Genomic DNA, 20,339 nt, shown 5'->3' on the forward strand with positions numbered 1-20,339 from the left:
AGTGGAGTTTCCAGTCTCTTGGAATAGGCAGATATTAATCACATGACTCTATACCAAAAACAAAACCAACAATAACAACAAAAACCTACAATTACCAGCTGTGATAAGAATTATACAAGAAAAGTAATCAGTCTCTTTCCCTTTCCCATTGCCACCTGTCCCAGCCCAGGAATAGGTTTGTGCTCCTCAGCCTATCAAACACAGCCTGTCAGGAGCTAATCTCCTTCCACTCCAACCCTTACACATCTACATTACCAAACTGCTGCATTGCCTTTGCTCTCTCACTTTTGCACAAGCTCGCTATTTGGAAAACCCTTCCCTTTTTCCCTTGACTAACTTTACCCTATGTTACTCTCCTTCAAAGTAAACCCAGTAAAACACAGGCCTCATAGAAGGATTTTCTGAGGATTGGACTGAGTCAGGCGATAACTTCCAGTCCAGCAAAGGTGAGCTGAGTAGGCGAGCCAAGAACAGTTGAATGTGAGCTACTGAGAGAAGGGCTGTGTTAGTCAGTTTAGAGGTATGGGGCCTGAGCCAACATACCCATCATCCAAAACAGGTCACATATTACCTCCTCCAGGAAGCCTTTGCTGAGCTCTCCCAGGATGAACTACTGCCTCTTCCCTGGGTTCTCATTGTGCCCATGTTGACCTTTCTTCCATTGATATACCAGAGCCAGCTCATACCAGCATTAAAAAGCAAATTTAAACTCTCAGGAATTTTGCAAGTCAGTTCTTAAACCATTGGTAGATTGAAATCAGCTCTGATGGAAGTATTTACACCATGTGGAAATCAGCAAATGAGAAATTAGGGCTTTTTTTTTTGGAGAGTCAAGTTTACCAGGGCACCACTACCTTTATCATAACATGCATCCCTTCATTGTATTGTGGTGTTGAATCTCCTATTAGATGAATTCCTTATAACCATTTCACTTAGCAAATATTTATTGATATTTATTACTAAGTGCCAGAGACTAGCAAGATGCCGAAGGGATGTATAGTGGAGTACAAACAAGCATGGTCCCTACTATTATGGAGCTTACAATCTAGCAGATAAGACAGGAAATAAACAAAGAACTCTATACTTACAAACTGAGCCAGGCTGCTTGGAGATAGAACATCCTGGCAGTGAGGGGTGATGGACACTACTTTAAGAGAAGGCCTCTCTGAGGTGGTAACCTTTCCACTGAGCACCAAAGGGTTAGAAGGAGATAGTCAAGAGGAGAACCAGGGAGAAAGTGCTCCAACTAAGGGGGTCCGACTATACAAAGAAATAGCTGGGTTGTTTGAAAGACAGAATGGTCACCTTTGCTGGGATGGTGTGATCATCAATTTTATATGTTCACTTAACTGGGCCACAGGGTGCCCAGATTAAACATTATTTCTGGGTGTGTCCTTGTGGATGTTTCCAAGTGGGAATAGCATTTGAATTGGTAAAATCAGTAAAGTACAGTTGACTCTGAACAACACGAGGGAAGGGACACCAACCCCTGTGCAATGGAAAATCCAGGTACAGCTTTTGACTCCCCCAGAACTTAACTGTAGTCATCTCCCTCAGAATCCACAGGGGATTAGTTCCAAGACCTTCCACAGATACCCAAATCTGTGGATGCTTAAATCCCTTATATAAAATGGCATAGAATAATGCATACAATTAGCCTCCCATCCCATAGGTTCCCAACCACAGATCAAAAATACTGTTTCTGACCTGTGGCAGTTGAATCTGCAGACACAAAACCTGGGAATAGGGAAGGAGGATGACTTTATTTATTTTTTAAATCTGCATATCAGTGGACCCATACAGTTCAAGCTCATGTTGTTCAAGGGTCAACTGTAGTTTGCTCCCCTCTCTGATGTGGGTGGGCATCATTTAATCCACTGAGGACCTGAATAGAATAAAATCAGGAAAATGGAAGATTCAGTCCCTTCTTGCTTGTGTGCATGAGCTGGGACATTTGTCTCATTCTCCTTCCCTTGCACTGGGATTTACCCCATTGGCCCCTGTGGTTCTCAGACCTTAGAACTCAGACTGGAATTACACCACCAGCTTTCCTGGGCCTTCAGCTTGCAGACAGTACATTGTGGAACTTTTCAATCTCCATAATTGTATATATATATACACATATATATGTATATATACACACACACACACACATATATATATAATATATAACATACTTAGATAAACATAAGGTCTGTCTGAAAAAAGTCCAACCATTGTTAATATAACAAGAATGGTTTGAATGACATCGATGTAACCTGGCAGCCATGAAGACTGGGCTGGAATGCACATGCATGAACAACGACAACTTCACTGTACTAGTCAGTGGGGGCGGTAGATACCATTGGGTGGGCACGTGTACTGTGTGGCCGTTGCATTCAAAATGACTGAATGAGGTAGAGCAAGGAATCCAAATCAAATTTTGCATTAAGCTTGAACATTCCTCTGCAGAAACTGTTCCAGAGGATTCAGAAGACCACAGTATGGGCAACTGGTGATTGGCAGCTTCATCATGACAACGTGCCCCCTCCTGTATCGTGTCTTGTACAGAGTTGTTTGGTGAAACATCATATCACCCAGGTGACCCAGACCCCCCCACTACAGCCCAGATTTGGCCCCCTACGACTTCTGGCTTTTCTCAAAACTAATTGAAAGGGAAGAGATTTCATATCATCAATGAGATTCAAAATAAGATGGAGTAACTGATGGCAGTTGGGAGGACTGTGTGAGGTTCCAAGGTGCCTACTTTGAAGGGGACTAGAGTGTCATTGTCTCATGTACAAAGTTTCTTGTATCTTGTATCTTCTTCAATAAATGTCTCTATTTTTCATAGTACGTGGCTGGATACTTTCTGGACAGATCTACACACATGTAGGGGATATATGTACCCTGTTGGTTGGTTCTGTTTCTCTGGCAAACCCTAATACAGATGGCAAGAGTGTGAATTAAGTGATGCAGATGACATGAAGCAATTACAGCCAGGTGTGCACGGCCTTAAGGCCACAGTGAGGACCCTGGAATGATTTAGAGCAACCAAGGGGGTGGTGTTATCTGATCCACATTTTAATACAGTCACTCCTGCTTTTGTTTGGGAGACCAGAGTAGAAGTGGGAGCCCATTTATTACAGTAGTCTAGGTGAGAGATAATTACACCAGGTGCTGGTGCTAAAACAAAGTGGGTGGATTTGACAAATATTTTGCAGAGCCAACAGGACTTGCTGATGATTGAGTGTTGGGAAGAATGGGCTGGCTGGTGAAGGAAGGAGGACCCAAGGGCAGAAACTGTTTATACTCATCTCCACATCTTCAGACTCTAGAATAAAGCCTGGCACATTGCAGGTGCTCAACAGCTGTGTTGGGTGAATGTACCCATTCAATGTGCTGAGCTCTGTGCCTTATCACTGCCCCCTCGCTTCATTCATACAGGGCCTCCTCGAGCCCTTAGAGCACCTTCACGTGAATTAGAAAAAAGTGCCCCTTCCTCCAGGTGGACACGGCCCGTCGCCAAGGTGCACAGATCAAGGAGCAAGCATGGGCTACGTTTTGCCCCCACCTATTCCTTCAGCTGGCATCCTTGTGCAGTGCACAGTCTGCACAACCACATGGCGCAGCCCTGGCTTAACTGCCCTGGGCGATAGTTTTGTGGCATTAAGGCCTGTATGCATGGGGAGCATTTGAGTTCCAGGGGAAGGACGCTGCCTGCCTGGGGACACCAGGCTGGCTGCTGTGGCTGAGATTCAAATCTGCCCTCTGAATCCCTGTGGGCTCTTTAGCCTTGGAGCCACATTGTCTCTCCCAAATCACTCAGCCCATCAATAACAAGCTAAATTCAAAATGGTGACTTTGCTTCCTTGAGTTTCTCATCTGTCTCAGTTACTATTGTTAGAGTATTTCACATTTACATAGTATCCAATATGTGCTCAGTCCCTTACAAAAGACAATAAAGGAACATGAAACCAAAGGATCTTTAAAAAAATAGAATAAATAAGGAATGGCTGGCTTACAGGGAGTTTAGCTCTTAGATAAAAATGAACTGTGGTATATTGGTTTAAGGGGATGCTATAAACAATACAGAAAAAAAAGAATGCCCAAGTGTAAACTGTTTTTCCTCTGCACACCTGACCATGAGGGTCAAGGACTTGAGGAGGAGAAAGAAGTGCCCTACAGGAGGAAAAGATTCTCCCTTTAGTAAACAATAGCATTTAACACTTCACAGGTGCTTCGTGTGTGCCAAAAACTGTTCTAAGCCCTTTACATGCCTGATCTGAATCAATCCTTGCACAACTCTATTATTACCATTATTTTACACTGGAGAAAGCTGAGGCCCAAGGCTATGCAGCTAAGAAGCGACAAATCTGAGATTTGAACCAACACAGTCTGGCTCTAGAGTCTGAGCTCTCACCTCTAAATTATACCACCTCTCATGTCAGCTCACCTGTTTTAATAGTGTGACCCTTTTGAGTCCTAGGATAATTAACAGAGGATATCTGGTTCTCAGACTCTTAGGGATTCCATGTCACCTGCCTGCTCGATGATTAGGGCATAGCCATCTCAGCCTAGCTTCAAAGTAGACAATTTGAACAAGGCATGTCAGAAAAACCCTGCTGGGGGAAATTTCATAATCTCATCAGAGTTTTAATATTCTCCCAATACAATACAGTAATTGCTTGGATGGCATGGGAAATGGAGGAGAAAATGTCGACCAGGAGACTAAATGAGACTGCCCCTTGGAAATGTGGGTCCTGATTGGTCCCTTCTGACTTGAGATTTCTTTTCTTTTGTGACTTTCAGCCAATAAGTGCAGAAGTATCCAAATTATATTGAGCTTTTGGATACTTAGACCCTTCCCTCATAAAGTGCTACTATGTAGAATTGTATGGGTCTCAGGCATCAACTGGAGGGAATGTAAGACTTTTTAGGATGATAGGAGGGCAGGGTATCAATGGACAGTTCCCATTTACTTCAGGAAAAGCAGGAGAGAGAACTCATGAGCAGCAGGGACTCCAGACCCCCAAGCCTAAGTTAGGAGCCAGACAACTCTCCCAGCTCTCGTTGAAGCTGCCTTAAAGTGGGCATGGACGCAACTATTGTTTTAGTTGACTCTCTGGGTTGTGAGGGCACAGCATCTGATGCTCTTATCCAGCTGTGTGCTGTGCCAGCACCCCACCCCACCACCACCACCGTACACACTCATACTCACCGCCCAGCCCTAGCTCTCCTGCACCAAGTCTACTCTAACCACCTATTGATGTCAGGACATGTGTGGCTCAACTGTCTATTGCCGCAATGCCTGTGTGGAGGGGAGGCCTTGGTGATATTAAAGAGATAACTGAAAAATAGTGTTGTAACTTCTGCTACTTTGAATCTCACGGCTCAGCTCAGATTGTACAAGTCAGATATCTAGACCTGGGCTTTGGGTTCCAACACAGCGTCATCTCTGCCCTGATTTGACATCCTCAACACCTGCCTCAGGATGTGCAGCCAGCCACACCTCTTGCCCCAAGGTGCCATCAGGAGCCTCTGGAATGCATCCAAGGCTGTGCTGAGTGCTGACCTACAAGGCAAAGTGGACCTGAAAAATTTCTACTATAAAGTATATAACTTTGGGTGATGCACTAAACTTTGGATTCCTCATCTGTAAAAATGGACACCCACCAAGCGCACCTACCTCACTGGGTAATCATGAAGATTAATTCACATAATGGATGAGAAATGGTTTGGTAAACTACAGAGGGCTAACAAGGGGAAGAGCATACACAAGGGACAGAGATGAGTAGGGAACAAACAGATTTTTTAAATTGTAATGCTAATTCTTTTCTTTAAGGGAGTAGTAGAAGCAGAGTGATCCTTCTTCAAAACTTCCTTCCCAACACACAATCCCTCAGTCCCAGACTCCTTCCCGTGGCCCCATTGCACTCAAAAAGTCATGCTCCCTTATAAAAAGTACCTAGCAGAGTGACTTATATATAGTAGAAAATGGCTAAATGTTCATTAAACAATCATCTCTTCTACTCAACAACAGAACATCAAGAATTTGGCTATACATGTCACATTGAGTTACATTCTCAGGGATCCCCTAGAATTTGTCACCCAGCCCCTCATCTTGGGCAATGGGCCCCCAAGTAGGCACACTTAAGTGAAGAAATTCATGAAGCCCAATTCAAGGCAGATGGATCTTCTTGTTTTACCTCCAAACCTCCATATTATTTCTCACCTCCCTCCCTGTGCACATGCTCTCCCTTCTGCCTGGAATGCCCTTTCTCCTTCCTCCACCTCCATCAGGATCCAACTCATGTCACCTCTATAAAACATCACCAACTTCCCTGGACTAACAAGTTGCTTCTGCCTCCTCCTCCTCCCAACAATCCTTGGTTATAAGACTCCCACCAAACCTTAGTTATTTGTGTGTCTCTACCCCACCAGGGCAAGTGTCATAACTAAGCACCATTCATGGCATATCGGCCCCATGCTTGTTTACGGGATGAACTAGTCCTCTCTCTGTTCTTTTAGGCAGGGATGAAAGAGCCAAAGGTAAAATCAGGGGAGATCAAATAACCAACAACTTTAGTTTACACTCTGATTCCTCAAGAACACTTTTGCAGGCAGCATCCCCCTCACTCAATTCTTTGACCTCCAAAAATAATCTTGCAAAGCATGTGATGAATGACCTGGGAGTAGGCAGGACTTTACAAAGAGTAATTCTATTTGACCTGATCCCTCTATCCACCCTTATGTTGGTTCAAAGCGGTTAAAGATCACTGAAGCTGGATAGCTTGGGTTTAACTTCTAGCTCTTCTAAGTAATAGCTGTGCAACTTTAAGCAAATTATCTTTCTGTGCCTCAGCTTTCTGATGCATTAAATAACAAGAGTGGTGACATCAGAGAAGGTGGGCGAGGCTTGTGAGAACTAAATGATACATTCTATGTAAAGTGCCCAGCTCCAGGTACATAATGTGTTCCAAAAAATGATTGTAAGGAGTCCAAACTTAAAGATGACAAACCCATTCTATTTAAATCTTCAGAAGGCTGGGTTTGTTCCAGACATCCTGGGCAGAAAGGGGGTGTTGGGGCCATTCTGGAGTTCTGTCTGGAGGCTCAGCCAACTGGTGTCATCGACCTTTGGTTCTAAACTGGATCCATCAACCAGCTGTGGCCCTCGCCTAAGTAGCTTATGTTCCCAAAGCCTGATGTCCCCAGTAGGGCCAGCAGTACTGAGCTATCTCACGAGGGGGTGCAGGAAAGATCAATTCGTGTTAGCAAAGTGCTTTGGAAATGTAACATGCTAAATATTAATGGGTCTCTATGAGTGTCGGGAAATGTGCAATCTGAACTCTGCTCAGGGCAAGCTGAAGGTGGGGAGAGCAATTCTGGGCAGCCCGTTGCCACATCCTTGGTCTAATTGGGAGGTGGTGCTGATGAAGGAGGAGTGACTGCAGTGAGCATCTGGGGGCTGGGCAGGGCTGTGGGATGGCAGCTCTGAAAGGAAAGATGTTCTGAGGAAGCACCTAAGCCACAAAAGACAGAAACCTGGGGTAGGTTTTGGATGAACCCAGAAAAGCCCTTGATCTTTTTTTTTTTTTTTTGACAGAAAGCAAACACAAGTTTACTGCTTGCTCTTGTCTCATTCCGCAGTTCTGCAGAGGACAGCACTGTGAGGATGTCAGCCATCTGGATTCCTATCCTGCTCTCCGCCTCCCAAACCATATGGGCAGGGTGATAAGTAGAAATTCATTTAACCTTAGCCAAACTCTCCGTTCAAAATCTTTAGTGTGACCAGACATCAGCCCGTGCCATTGCCGAACAGCTCTGGAGTACGGTATCCCTTAAGACACAACTGTCACCTCTTCCAGGAAGACTTCTTGGGCCCAACCAGGTTCAGCTGGGAGCTCCTCTTTGGGGCTCCCATAATGTTCTGTGCTTGTTCCTATAAGTGCATGTAGTAGACTCTGTCAGCGCTCCACCCACACCGTTTTGGCACCATCATTCCCTATACACCCACGGCTTTCTACTACTTGTGGCCACACATGTGCTCAGCCAGAGGTCAGAGCAGGCCAGAAGGTGGGAGTTACTGGGTGATTCTCAGATTCTCATCCTCAGTGAGACGACACTGAGACAGCTTCTGAACTAGCCCTGAGCAATCCCCGGGGGGACTGAGCTCCAGCTGCCCACAGCAATAACCTGCTCATTAACACACCCTGTGTCAGTTTCTTTTCCTTCTCTGTCTCATTTTCTCACTCTTCTCCTGGAACTTCCTGGGATCACTGCCTGGGGACCACCCCTGAGGCACCCAGTCTAAGACACAGCACTTACCCCGCTGCATGAGAGGTATCTGTCTGTGCCTCTCACTCTCACTAGACATAAGCAACTTAAGGGAAGAGACTGCGTCTACTTCATCTTTCTATCCTCAGTGTTTTGCATCACACCTGGAACATAAGAGCTCAGTAACTATTTGTTGAATGAATGAATGAATGAATGGGTAGAATATTGAGCCTAAGGATAATGTTAATAATATGTGTCACTTGCTGAGTTCTTCTACAAGGTTTCCATCACTATTCTCAGTATCAGCCCAGAACCAAGGAATTCTGTCCTAGAGCTTAGAAGAAAAACAAATACCTGTAACAACCGTACTTTCCAGATGTGGTCAAAAGTTGCTTGCACATCCTGGCAGCGAGCTGGCATCTCAGGCAGACTGCTCCCGGGGTCCCTGCATGTCCCTGCAATTCTGGCCTCAGGAAATTCATCACTTTGGGCAGGACAGCTGCTTCTGCCATATATAACAGCAAATGCTCCTTTCTCCTCATGCCAGCTCCTCAGGCCTCCTTTCTCTTTTCTATTCTTCACATTAAAAAAAAAAAAAAACAGCTGGCTATAGTTCATGAATTTTCTGCAGTGTTGCCTTTCTTCCTGACTTTCTTTTCTTTCCCAGTGCTGAGAGAAAGGGAAGAGCTGAAGCTAAAGAAGAGGCCAGTGCTCCTGGAAAAGCTAAAAGCAACCGAAGGGACTCGACGGGGGTGTCTGGAGAAGAACATCGCTGTGGGAACTGTGGCAACGTGTGCATGACAGAGACGAGGGGGTCGAGCTGTTCCACGCCTGTTTTCTCTCACCTTCTTCAACCCTTACACCAGTGTTCAAACTAGAAATTGTATGATAATCAATGCAAGAACGAATAGAATTCCAGCGGAAGGAAAGCGCCTAAGCAATTTACAGGGAGGTCACCTCATGCACATTCAACTATTGGCATTTGGGGAAAGAGAGCAACAAAGAAAGCAAGAGAGAATGAGCAAGCAATTACAATTTAAGTAGTCTAGAACATTCTGCCTGCCTTGCCACCCACTGAGCATATGCCCCAGTGTGAACATGAGATGGGAGGTAATAAAATAATTGGTAATTAGTCATGGAAATTCTTATATGTGCCAGGGGCTAGTCTACGGACCTTCATGAATTCGTGAATTTGGTCTTCAGTACAAGCTGATGAGGCAGGTACTATTATCATCCCATTTTGCAGAAGAAGAAACAAGCATAGAGAGGCTAAGTAACTGCCTGTAGTCACTCAGTGAGTGGTGGAGCAAGGATTCAAAATTAGACAGTCTGGCTTTAGTACTCAGGAGGTTGAGTTCCCAAACACCCCCCACAGGAGGAGCAGCTAAGCAGCTAAGAGTGATTTGGGTTCAGAAATCCACATTTTTTCATACTGTGGGGCTCCTAAAGCTGACAAGCTAAGGTGTGCAGCATCCTTGGGTGCACAGCTAAGAATCAGTGATTTGTTGCCATGCTAAGGATATTCAAGGAAAATTTTGGTGATACGCCACTTTTAGTTTTCAATGCTGACCTGAGAATGTAAATGTTATGCCGGATGTGCATCCTCTATGCATGCAATTCGTCTGGGACCTAGATGGAGACTCTCCCAGACAGCTGAAAGGATTTGCAGGTCTCAGACCTACAGTCAAAATCTTTGAGAAATCATAAAAGTTGGAAATACAACATTTGGGCTCATTTTCAAAGAAATTCAGCTTGTTTCTACTGAATAGTTGTTTCTACCAACTATAGTCAAGGACAGAAAATGTTACTATCTGCTGGAATTCTACAATAGGCTATCAAGAAGATTAACTCATTCGTTTAGTAAATTCAATATTCACTTTGTATCTATTATGTGCCAGGGGCCCTATTCTTGGCACTGGGGATACAGCAGGAACAAAACATAAAACCCATGCCTTCACAGAGCTTGCATTCTATGGGAGGCTGTCAATTAATAAATAAATATAAATATAATTTCAGGTAGTAATAAATGTTATTAAGTAACGCAGGGTAAGAAGATAGCGAGTGACAAGTTGAGGCCGAGGGTAGATGTTGGCTCTCTCCAACATTTGAGCAGAGACTGAATGAAGTGAGGCCTGAGGAACACACACAGCGTAAAAGCCCTACGATAGGAACCTGGCAGGTTGGAGGGACAGCAAGGAGGTCTGTGTGATAACGGTGGGAAGTGCAAGAGTTCATGGGGACACTGAGAGGGGGCCAGGTGCCGGGCCATGCAGGATCCCACGTGGTACTGTAAGGACCTGGGGTTCATTTCTCATTGTGCTGGGAAGCCTTAGAGGCCTTTGAGCAGGAGAGTAATGTGATCTGATTTGGTTTTTAAAGAGATAACTTTGACTGTCGTCTAGACAAAGGACAAGCCATCACTGTTCTCTTCTTTGGAAGTAACTACCTTTCCCTCTGTAATTCCACAGTATTTAGCCCATTCTCTATTATAACATTTGTTTTACCTTTTTGTGCGCCCCCCCCCTCAACTAGAGTGTAGTTTCTTTGGAAACGAAAATCTGAAAAATCTGAGTTAGTTTGTCCTTGTCCCTCCACCTTGATTGCTCCTATGGAGAACTCATGTCTACTGGCACATACAATGCCTAGAACAGTGCAGAGCAAATTAAATACTCAATAACTCTGAAAAGTGACCACCATTGTAATGAGGCGGGTTTCAGCTGAAAAGGAGAGACTTTTGAACAGAAGAGTAAAAGAACTGAATGGCCTGGCTTCAAAAACAAAGTTCCCCGTTAGAGAAGATATTCAAGACCTCCAGTCTTTTGCAAGGAATGCAATCATCGCATGCATGCTTGTGCCTTTTAAGGATCTTTGTAACTCTGAGCTTTTATTATTCCAAGAATAATTGGTAAGTCATAAAAAATAATGGAACTTGCTCCATACAAGCACTTGCATGGTCCACCCCAAAAAGTCATGGCCACACTTCCACAGAGGTTCTCCCTGTCTAAAGACACCTCGATGCACCTTGTCAACCTGGTGAACTCTTTCTCACCCCCTGAGACTCACATAAATGTCCCTCTGTGTTGGCTTATAATCTGAGTTATTGGGGTCACAAATGAAGTGCTGTGTCCATACTGAGCAATACAGTTTAAGAGGAATGTAGACAAACTGGGGCAAGACCACGGGAAGCTAACTAGAAAGTGGAGGGGTCTGCAAACAAAATACTATTAAGAAATGGCTGAAAACACTTAGATTTCTTCTGGGAAAAAGAAAGACCAAGGTGAGAGGGCAGGGCTATGGGAGACACAATAGCCATCTTCAGTAGTGAAAGGGCTGTCATAGGACCTAGGGAGAACCTTACTATGCATTTCCATAAAGCAGGTGTAGGACCAATGGAAGAAATGACAAGGAACATATTTCTGACCTGCCTAAGGAAGCACCTTCCTAATATTTAGCCCCAGGCCTTCCCTGCATAGAAGCACAAGGTGTTTTAATTGAATTGGAGGGTTAACAATGCAAGCTATTCAACAATGAAATAGGCTCACAAAGCCTCCAGAGCAGCCCTCCAGAAAGCAATAGAAAGGAGTGCTACTGGAATAAGGTATATTGGATTAGCTCAGGAGAGGCAAAAGCTTTCACTTTAAGTCCCAGCCACGAACGTTTGGCAGTGGCCGCCTGAAACGCTGCTGAGAACACTTAGAGGCTGCATCTCTGCTTGGCAAGCAAGCGTGTGGATGTCAATGGGCAATGTTTGCTGTGAGTAGAGGTCTAGGGAATGGCAGCAGGAATGCCAGCCCCAATCTCTCAGGACTCTTTCAACCCTTTAACTGCATCTTCTTCTGCTGTTATAGGCTTGTCTGTGAGGCCTTCAGTGGCCCAAGTACAACTGCAGGTATGGAATACAATGAAGTGTCTTCCAGTCTCCCAATCGGGGACACATTGCCACAGTCTGCAAAATCAGCATGGAACGTCCATCCATGGGTCTCATGGCTTTCAGTTCTGCTCAGAGACCTGGGGCAGCTGGCATTGATTCTGTTTGTTTCCTTAGAAGGAACAGTATTGATCTACTGCACCATGAAATCTGCTCCTGGGTCACCTAGTTCCAACAAGCAATTCCCTTGTCTTCGGCAGCCATTTCAAAGTCCCCTGGACACTCTGCTTCTATTTGGCTCAGCCTCTAGCTAACAGGCTACGGATGCTGGGCACTGCTGAGTATCCCCTGTTTAATCAGTGGAACCCCTCTTTTCCACCTGCAATCAAAGACACCTGTTGGGTGCCAGGAACAGGGCTGGGCACTCAGCATAAGGCTGACTCCATGGTGTGGACAACAGATAAACAGATAAATTACCAACTCTGATACAGGCAATTCTGGCAAAGAAAAGTGAAATTTTAAGGCTGGATGATAGCATAGGAGGGAGATGGAGCTCTGCTGGGAGTGCTTTGATGGACGGGCCAGCAGAGGAGGCAGGTGCATCTTGAGGACTGAGTAAAGATCTCTCCTAAAGTAATTAGTACAATGCTATAGTTTGGAAGTCACCTCTAATGACCTGACAAGAGTTCCGAAGATTGGTCAACAAAGTGTGAAATCAGTCAGGGCTGGACAAGTTGTGAGGAAGATACAGTTTGGCATTTCCCTTCTTCCTGGATCCTCTCCCTGAAACATGGACTCACTTCCTCAGGCCCAGGATACCCTCCCTTCCTCCAGCCTCAGCCTACCCAAGAAGAGGGTGCCCTGGGCCCTTATGTTTCCCCTTCAGAATGAGAGGTTTGTTCAGGGTTCTACTTATGTCCTACTTTATGTGGATTCTGCTAAGCTCCAGACCACTCAGGTACCTGCCATCAAAACCGACCTTCCCCACCATGTCTGTAGTAGCATTATTCCCAACAGCCAAAACGTGGAAGCAACTCACGTGTCCATCGATGGATAAATGGATGAACATAGTGTGGCATGTGCATACGATGGAATATTTATAAGCCTTAAAAGGGGACATTTTGACACATGCCACAACATGGATGAACCGTGAGGACGTTCTGCTAAGTGAAATCAGCCAGGCACAAAAGGACAAATATTGTATATTCCACTTATGCAAGCGAGGCACCTAAAGTAGTGAAATTCAGAGAGGCAGGAAGTGGAGTTGTGGTGGCGAGGGGCTGGGCAAGGGGAGAAGGGAGAGTTGTTGTCTGAGGGGAACACAGCTTCAGTTTTGCAAGGTGAAAAGGTTCTGGAGAGCAGTTATACAATGTGGGTGCGCTAAACACTTAAACATGGCTGAAATGGTAAATTTAATGCTTTCTGGATGTTACCACAGTTTAAAACATTTTAAAAGTACCAGTACTAAAACAAAAAACAAAAATTCACCCCAATCTTCTCCCTGTGCCGGCCTCCAGAACCAAGCGCAAGCTTCTGAAGGCAGCTGGCCTCACTTGCTTTTTCCTTGCCCGTCTCTGCGTCTCTGATCTCTGCCTGAGAAGCAAGTCCAGCCAACAGACAAACTGTACTAAAGGGGTGGTAATCAGATAAAGTGACGCTCCTCCCAGTTAGTACACCCTAAGCGAAATCATTTGGAAATCATTCCTGGAAGCCCAGGCCCACACTCAGGAGCCACAGCAGCCCTCCATGCGACGAGAGGTTTCAGAGTCCTCGCTGGACTGGAAGCTCCAGGACCAGAAGCCCGCATCTGTCCTCACCACGGTCACTGCTGTGCCCCAACCCTTGGCGCTGGGCCTGAAGCCTATGCCACACTCCAAAAGGTTTTGTTTTCCTCATAAGACTGAATGAATAAATTAATGAGTAAATGAAGCTGGCCCCTTTAAATAATACTAAGTAAGCAGTTTTTAGCATAAAGCATCTTATGGGAAACGGTGTATTTTCTGTTGTGCGCTGAACCAGTTGGTTCTGTCTGCTGACACACTTTCCTTTGGAGAAGCCACTTCTCCCTCATTCCTGGGGTCTGAGGAGCTGCCACATTCTGTGTCCTTCTCTACAGGCCACAGGGATGGGCATGTGGCCCAGGCTGGCCACATCCTTTGGACTCACTGGCTTGTCCAGATATAGGCACAAGACCCAAGCGAGGTCTGTGAGAATCCTGCTGGGAGATCTGCATGTGGACACAAAGATAGAAAGAGACTCTCTCCCTTTTGGTTTGCAAGCCAGTGTTCACCCTTCCCACCAGATGGAGAGATCCTGCCGGAGAACAAAGCCATTGAGGCAGGACCCAGGGCTGGAGAAAAGGAGACAGCATCCTGACTGCGGTACTTTAACCTCTGGATGCAGCTGTGCTTAAAGCCAGACCCACTCTAGAACTTCCCAGTTATGGGAGTCAACACATTTTTTCCCCTTAAAGCTTGTTTGAATTGGGTGTGCGGGCCTCGCAACAAAGAATCCTGACACATACAGTCCGTTCATTCCAGTCTGAGCATTCTCCATACGTGTTTCACCTTATGACATTGACTAGTTTTAAGAGGCCACAAAATGTATTCTGCACGTCTTTGTAGGCAATGCACCAAGGCGCAGCACACAAATCTGGAGAGAAAGAATTTGAAAAGCCAGTGTCTGTCCTAAGGGACATTCTAATGAAGGTGAAGGGTTGGGGGAAGGAAAGAATTTCATTTAGCTAGTATTTTAAAGTTATCTGCCATGTGCCAGATGTTTTCACAAGTAATTGCAGTTAATCAGCACCAACCCCGAAAATAGGGTACTAGTATGTGTACTTTGTAGATAAAGTCGTGGTTCCGAGAGGTTAAACAACTTGTCCGAGACTACCCAGCTATTAATAGGTAGAACAAGATTTCACACTTAAGCCTCTGACTCCGTGGTCAGTGGAACTTGCCACTATACAATGCTGCCTCTGGAACAGGAGATAAGACAAGCTCAAGAATAGGATGGAGAAAATAGGGGAATTTGTTCATTGATTTACTCAGCATATACTTATTTAGTGTCTGCTATTAATCAATGTCTGTGAAAACACTTATTAAACCAGTATATATACATAAATGTAAAATACTATTAATATAAGCAATGTACCATGCTAGGCACTGTAGAAAGGGGGAATAAAAATAAATAAAATAGTCTTTTTTCCTCAGGGGCATGCAATAGAGTAGACCCAGAAATATTACATGGCAAAGTAGGATTAATGGCGTGCGGGAGGCTCACAGCGCCGTGAGAGTTCTGAACAGGAAACGCTCGCATCCGATGGAGGGAGCCAGAGAGACTCGTCTTGAAAGAAGCATATTAGGTAAGTGCAAACAAATGCACTGCTAATGATGTATTTACCCAGGTGCCCACGGGATTTCGGAAAAAATTAAAAAGAAAAGGAGGAAGGAATAAAAGAAGGGAGGGAGGGAGGGAGGAAAGATAGAGATGGGAAAGGAAAAAAGGGAAGGAAAAGGAAGAGAAGAACAAAAAAAGGGAAAGGGACCAAGGAAAGGGAGGGAGGGAGCAGAAAGGAGGTGAGCAAGCAGGCAGAAGGACTGCCGCAGGGTAGCCCCCGGTTGCGGCCTAGGTAGTGGGCTGTGGAGTAGGGATGCTCTAACCTTTCTTTCCAAAGACACTTTGCTAGGGCAAGCAACCTCTGGACTGATTACTCACTGATCCGTTCTACTTATCGCTGCAAAATAACTCAAATTGTTACTTAATCTAGTAACCTCCACATCTGAGGAGCCTTGTAATTTAAAATTCTAGAGGTTCTAACTTGAGTTGGAACAAGAATCACCTGGGGAGCTTGCTCAAATGCAGACCCCTAGGCCCTATCCCCAAAGATTTATTTTCAGTAGCACTGGTTTGAGTCTGGGGAATTTGCATTTTTTTAATCACTTGGGTGAATCTCATACAAACATTCTGAGGACTGCACTTTGAGAAACACTGAAGCCTAACAGTATTGTTTCACACATAAAGAAGCAATAGAGTCCCAGAAAGGTTAAAAGACTTTTTCAAGGTCACACAGGTAGTTAGTGAAAGATATCCAGGTGCAGAACTTGAATCTATGGACTCTTAGTCCACTGCTTTTGCCCACTCTCCTTAATAGCTATGTAGCTCAAACTCTGCCCTAAATATTAACATTATAGGAAGGAAGATCAGCCCTTGGCTTCCAGGAACATCCATATGGACCACACTCTGAGAACCACAGCTCTGAGTCATCCCAGGGTACAAGATTTCAAAGCTGACTTCTCTCGAATTCCAGTGTTAACTTGCACATAGTTATCACTAGATAGATATTTGTCAACTTGATAAATCCCTAGCTGGATTATAAAAAAGAAAAAAGAGGTTTTACTGAATACTCAGGTAAAAAAATAAGACTTTCAGACATGTTCTTGTATCATCTTGCCTCCATAAAGTTGCCCTTGATTCAGACTAATTTAATGTGTATTTATTGAGTACCTACTATTTTCAAGATCCTGTGTTCTGTACTTAGGGGCTACAAAAATAAAAGTCAGCCTTTTTATTCTGGTGCGTGACACATTGTACAGGTTCAAAAAAGGAAATACTTATCTATTCGCGGAAACCAGAGTCAGAGTATGTTATTGAGATGTTTTTTGAGATGAGTCTTAAACAATACATAGTATTTCAACAGACAACACATGAAGGGAAGGTGGTCCAGGTGGAATTTAACTCACTGGCAGCAAGGTATAGAAGAAATAGTAAATAGCCCAGTTTGGCTGTAGCTTGGGCACCAGTGAGAGTAATGGGATTATAAGACTAGAAAGATAATAAAAAGACCCTGTAGTAGAGGACATAGATTTGGGATTAAAAGTTGGGGTTAAATTTGAAACATATTGAGAAACCTTAAGATGTTTGATTGCTTTGGGGTTTTAGGAAGATGTTTCTGATAGAGGCGTTGTGTAGGGAGGGTGAAAGCTGGGCTATCTAGGAGGCAGGAAGACCAACTGGGGAGGTGATCAATTTGAGAGAGAAGTAATGAAGGTCAGAATGCAGACAGAGGCAAAAGTATGAAGTCATTGTGGCCGATTGGCTATCAAGGATGTAAAGGAGAGAAATATGTGGATGACTCTAGAGTTTCAAACTTGAGCAACTGAATAGTCCGATATGGGGAAGTAGGGAAGCAAGGTTGATTTGGTGGCGGTGAAAATCTTGGTGTTAAATGCTAAGAGGGAAACTTCATAGACCACATACAGCCACTCAACAAAGAACTAGCATTGCTGGAGATGCAGGTAAGGAGACAGGTGTTAGCTAGGGGTATAGAGGAGTCATCTACATAGATGTAATCATGGAAGCTACTGGAATGGGCGAAAGCAATGAGATATAGAGTATAAATGGAAAACAGTGAACAAGGCTATAATGGTTATATTTTTAATTACAAAACAGAAAGACCTACACTTTATTGTTTAAATAATCCAAGAAATTTATTGGCTCATGAAACTGAAAAATCCAGTGGAGTGGGATTCAGGCATGGTTCAATCAGGGATCTGGATCCATTATGCTTCAGTTCTCTAAGCTCTGTTCTATTCTCTGTTTTGACATTATCTTCATACTAGATTCCCTCAAGGTTGTAAGATGGTGGCCAACAGCAATGAGTTTTATATGTTTTATCATTTACACCTGAGAGGAGAGAAAGAACTGACTTCCCTCAACTGTGCAAAGTCTCAAGCTTTGCTCTAATTGAATCACCTAGGTCACATGTAAATGTCACATGTTAATTGCTCTGGTCTGCTTTTCTGTGGTAGGAAGAATGGGTTTATACTAATAGGCTCAGGGCAGTCGTAGCTTACCGCCAGAGCTGGAGTTGGGATAAATTCCACCCAACTCTCCAGTCTGTTATAGAATGGAAGGTGGAGACAATTTAAGGTTCACTATGGAGTCCAAGAACAGATTCTTCTAGAGCTACAACATTGGTAGGATAGGCGCTCTAAGGAAATTGCACTGCCATGGAACCCCAGACAGGAGAAAATTTCAATGAGGATACAATAGCCAACAAGAAGGTGGGGTCGTTTGTTTGGGTGATTAAGAAAATTATCAGTGGTCTTGAGATGGTTGCTTTAGTTGAACATTGGTCATTAATGAAAGCAAAAGACTGAGAAGGAACTGGACGACGGGAAGATGACGTTTAGACTATTCTTTCAGGAAGATGGATGGTGATGAAAAAGAGAGTAGTTCAGGAGTAGAAGGAAAAATTGTTTATTGCTTTTAGGAAAAGAGAGACTTGAGGATATTTGCAAGCTTTGAGGAAAAAGCAGGAGAAAAGGGAGAGACGGATGATATGAAAAGAGTGGAATAATTAATGCAACATGGTTTTGAAGAGCCAGGAAGGAATGAGGTCAAATACATAGGCAGAGAGTTTTGTTTGGAAAGGAATTTGGACACCTCTTCATCAGAGATCAGCCTCGGAGGGGAGCCATGGTGAAAATGGACGTGGTGACATGGAAGAGAATTGAAGAAACTCAGGGACACGTGCCTGTGACTTTCTCAGTATAGTCACCTCTGGAGGGTGAGGGTGGCTGGGTGCCCCAGATGGACCCAGAAGATTTGGAACAACTGCTGGAGGAATTCACTAGGAGACCACAAAACATGAATAAAAAGACTGGAGAACTACAAATTAGTAGTTTTTCTGTAGAACAGTCTGACACCTTGCAACAAAAACCATAAAATAGTTTCTAACCTTTGACCCAATAATCCTCCTTCTGGGAAAACAATGAAAACAACTGAAAAGGAAATATAAGCTATTTGCAAAAAGATGTTTATTGCTGCCCTGTTCGTAATAGGAAAACCCTGGAAACCACCCAAATGCCCCACAACGGAGGACTGGTTTAGGGCACTAGGGAACATTAATGTGATGAAATATTATACAACCATTTCAAATGATAAATATGAGTTTTCTGTCAATACGTGAGAAAGTGCATACAGAAAAAATGTTAGGTGAACAAGGTAGAGTATGAAATAGGATGAATAAGTTGATTTCTACCCTGAAAAATGATGTTTATATAATGATGGGGTTCATAAAAGGTCACTGAATTATGTAAACAGTTGGCGTAAGCAGGTGAAGAGAGTTTTTTCCCCTTCAGAAAATTGTTTAAATACACATTTTTTAAAGAGTTGCCAAACAGCTAAAGAAAGTCAACATGCATTTGTAATGCTGCTGATCCGCAGGGCTCTTGGGCAATCTCCCGTTGCAGAGAGACAGGAATTAATGGCAGGGACATTCGGAGCCAAAGACTGGGAAGGTGGTGGGTCAAAAGACAGGGGTCACCAAGAGATGACCAACTTCTTTGTTAAAGTGGCTCACGATGGTGTGGGATTTGGAGGGAGATGAGCAAAGACCACAGCTAAGGAGACTAAGGAAATTGGGAGGAAGAGAGAGACTGAAGACAGGAAGGAAGGGGAGGGAGGTAAAGAGGTATGCTAATGGAAATAAAGGAGTGGGAGCTTTGGTGCCCAGAGGGGTGCTGCAGGACCGGGGCCATGGGAGGATAGGAAGATGAAAAGTAATTGAGTGGTGGTTGAAGGGGAGGCTGGAGAGAGGTCCCGGGAGTAAATGAGGTGGAAGGATAGTAATAGTACATAAGCATATCTGGAGTAAATAGAAAGTAGAACAAACACAATGGCCATTCATCTATTTATTTACCCAACAAATACTTACTGAGTGCCTACTATGTACCATGCATTGCTCTAAGCATTAGGGAACCAACAGTGAGCAAAATGATGTGATTTGCCCCACCAGGGACTACACCCCACTGGGTGGCCCTGAACCACATTTCCTCTCTTAGCATATGGCTGATTTTCAGTTACATTTTGTTAAATGAATATAGAAATGAGATGAATTCTATTGGTCTTTAAAGCAGGGTCCATTCAGTATGCTAGAGCCCAGAAGCACATGGAGGGAGGGCATCGGGCTGTTGGCCTGCTCTCGAGCAGCTGGGGAGTTGCCGCTCAAGCAGGTGGGCACAAGAACGGTGGACAGGTCAGGTTTGCAGGGATAGGATATATCAAGACGGAGAGGGATGTATTGCAGAACGTCTTCATGGACTGTTCTTAGTATTTTCCGTGAAGTCATTCATTCACCATTTATTGGGCATTACCTAAGGCACAGTTCTGGACTCAGGACCTGCAGAGATGAAAAAACTCACCTGCT

This window comes from Desmodus rotundus, chromosome 4, assembly GCF_022682495.2.
Source record: "Desmodus rotundus isolate HL8 chromosome 4, HLdesRot8A.1, whole genome shotgun sequence".
Classification (NCBI taxonomy): domain Eukaryota; kingdom Metazoa; phylum Chordata; class Mammalia; order Chiroptera; family Phyllostomidae; genus Desmodus; species Desmodus rotundus.